The sequence below is a fragment of the Elephantulus edwardii genome, unplaced genomic scaffold (assembly GCF_000299155.1).
Source record: "Elephantulus edwardii isolate Elephantulus edwardi_28Jun2011 unplaced genomic scaffold, EleEdw1.0 scaffold00250, whole genome shotgun sequence".
Lineage (NCBI taxonomy): Eukaryota > Metazoa > Chordata > Mammalia > Macroscelidea > Macroscelididae > Elephantulus > Elephantulus edwardii.
In genome coordinates this window covers 1116632-1120002 of record NW_006400000.1, presented here as the reverse complement: position 1 = coordinate 1120002, position 3371 = coordinate 1116632, and positions in this window count along the sequence as shown.

The window sequence follows — 3371 nt, the reverse complement described above, 5'->3', positions numbered from 1 at the left end:
ATCACAGCTCAAAGAAATCAATTCTCTTTCTATGAGCAAGTAATTGTGAAAACTATGGCCTGAATCAGGCACACCTTCGTCTCCAAACAGACATCATTGTTCTTCAGCACTCTGAAGAGGTCCCTGACAGCAAAATTTCCCACTGTAGTTCATCTTTTTATTTCCTGGCTGCTGATACCAAGAGTGCTGATTGTGGATCCAAGCAAACTGAAGCTATTAACGACCTCAGTCTCTTCACCCTCTATCATGATGCTGCCAATTGATCCATTGGTAATCTTTGTTTCTTGATGTTGAGCTTTGATTAGTATTTAAGGCTGCAGTCCTTGACTTTCTGCAGCAAGCACTTCAGGTCCTCCTCAGTTTCAGCAAGCTAGGTTGTGTCATCTGCATAATGCAGGTTGTTGATGAGTCTTCTTCCAATTCTGATTCTACACTCCTCCTCATAGAGCCCATCCTCCTGGTTGATTTGTTCTGAATATATATTGAAAAGGTATGGAGATAAGATACATCACTGATGTACATCCTTCCAGATTTTGAACTTGCAGTATTTTCTGGCTCTGTTCTGAGGATTGCCTCCTGGTCCAAATATAGGTTTCGCATAAGTGCAATCAAGTATTCTGGGATTCCCATTCTTCTGAGTCAGCCACAGTTTATTGTGATCCACACAGCCTTTGCATAGTTAATGAAATACAGATATACATTCCTCCAGTACTCTCTGCTTTCAGTCAAGATCCATCTAACATTAGGTATAATATCCCTAGTACCACAGCCTCTTCTAAAGCCATCTGACAGTTCTCTGTTGATGTTCCAGTTATTTTTGAATGATTTTCAGTAGAATCTTGCTTGGTTCTTTTTTATTTTTTCTAGTTCATTCATTGTTGTACATTTTCTTCCCTTCCCTTCCCTCTTTTCATCCTCCCCCAGTCCATTTTTAAATGTTCCTCCTCTTCCAGATTGTTGTCATACATACAATCCTATTCATATATTCCTTTCAGAGAGTTCTTTCCTTCATCTGTTCCAATGCATTGTTCATTATATATTTATTCTTTATATACTCTCCTCTCATTTCCCTATGTCAGTCCTGTTTTATAACATTGGTGTTATGCAGTATTTGTCATTTTGTGACTGAGATATTTTACTCAGCATAATGTCGTCCAGGCTCACTCATGTTGTGTAATGTTTTACAAGTTCATTATTTTTCTCTGTTGTGTAATATTCCATTGTGTGAATGTACTATAATTTTCTATCCATTTGTTGTTGATGAGCATTTGGGTTGCTTCCATCTCTTTGCTATTGTGAATAACTCAGTAATAAACATGGATGTGCATACATCTGTTTGAGTTCTGACTCTGGTTTCTTTAGAATCAGTGGAACTGCTGGGTCAAATGGTATTTCTATTTCTGACGTTTTCAGAAAGTGACAAACTGCTTTCCATAATGGTTGTACATTTTAAATTTCCACCAGCAATGAATAAGTTTCTATTTCTCCAGAGCCTTGCCAGTATTTGTTTGCTGACCTTTTGTAGACTAGATTCTTTAGAGAAGCAAACCCAATGCAGGAGGGTGTGTGTGTGTGTGTGTGTGTGTGTGTGTGTTCTTATGTGTTGTCAAGTCACCTGTGACTCGTTATGAGTTTATGTCCAATAGCTCTAAACCCTGTCCTATCCTGAGCCAAGGTAATTGTCATCAACATACCTATCCCCCATTACCCCAGTTACAGTGTCAATTAATTTCTTACTGGGTCTTTCTTTTTTTTGCTGTCTCTTTATCCTTCTATGCATGACGGCCTTCTCCAAGGACTGGTTCCTCCTAGCAACAGGCCCAAAGAATATCAGATGGAGCTTCAAAATCCTTGCCTCCAAGGAGCAATTTCTTTTCACCCTCTCCAGGACAAATCTGTTGCTTCTCTTAGCAGTCTATTGTCTGATCAATATATTTTCTCCAGCATCACAACTCAAAAACATTGATTCATATATCTCTATCTAGATTATCTCTCTATCTAGATTATCTCTCTATCTATATTAGCACTCTCTCTCCCTTTCTCTCTCTCTCTCTCTCTCGATACACCTTACTCTGCTAAACCAAAAGAGGTCAGATTGAATCAATAAGCTGCTTCCAGAGTACAAGAAATTGGCAATTCATAGCTTCTGACAAGCAGAGAGTAAACCATGAATCATTTCAAACTTGAGGCTAATGCCCAGCAATAACATATACATATATATTATTGTTGTTACATGTATTCTGGTCAAAACTAACTCATAACTGACCCTCCAGTAGGGTTTTAGAGGCTCTAAACAACATGTGATTGCTCATCTTTCTCCCACAGAACCCCTGTGGATTTGAGTATTATTCCTTAGCTTTGGCAGCATAACTCCTTACCAGTAGGCCATCAAAGCTTCCTCTGTGTGTGTGTACACACAGAGAGATATGTATATGTATATGTATATGCGTATGTATATGTATATGTATATGTATATGTATATGTATATGTATATGTTGTGTATGTGTATGTACATACAGAGATATGTATATACAGAGACATGCATATACAGAGATATGTGTATGTTTATAAATAGATGTATATGTATATGTATATACAGAGATATGTATATGTGTATACAGAGATATGTGTGTATATATATATATACACATACAGAGATATGTATATGTGTATTCAGAGATATGGATATGTATATACAGAAATATGGATATGTATATGTATCTATCCAGAGATAGAGAGAGAGAGAAAAGTGTTTGTTTTTTGTTATTTCAAAGAAATGGCTCATATGCTTTTAGAGACTGTCAAGTCCCAGGTCTGTGGGTCAGACCTCAGGAGAAAATGTCTGGAGAGGATAATGAGTCCAAGTTGTCAGTGCGAAGTCCAAGAAATGTCATGGACTGCAACAGTATCCAAGACACTGGAGACTATAGACTTGAGACGATGATGAATCCAAGGTCGGGTCATCAGGGTTGAGGTCATCAGGGTCTGGTCATCAGGTCATTCCAGGTCAAGTCTGGAATTCACCAAACAGATGCAGAATCAGAGAAAAAGCTCTCTAGCATTGCCAGAGACTGCAAACATATGCAAACATCCAGGGCACACCTCTGGGGATACTTGCATTTCATCAGATCAGGCTGATCATATCTTTTAGAGCCTCTTCTGTTTCTGTCATATTAATAGCACAGAGGTGAGAATTTACAACATGTAATGTTTAATATCTTCCACCAATCCTGATGCCACACTTCTCATAGAGCCCAGCCTCTCGGATAATCTGCTCTGCATACAGGTTGAAAAAGTATGGAGATAGTACACATCCCTGGCGTACACCCTTCCCAATTTTGAACCATGCAGTGTTACCCTGCTCTGTTCTG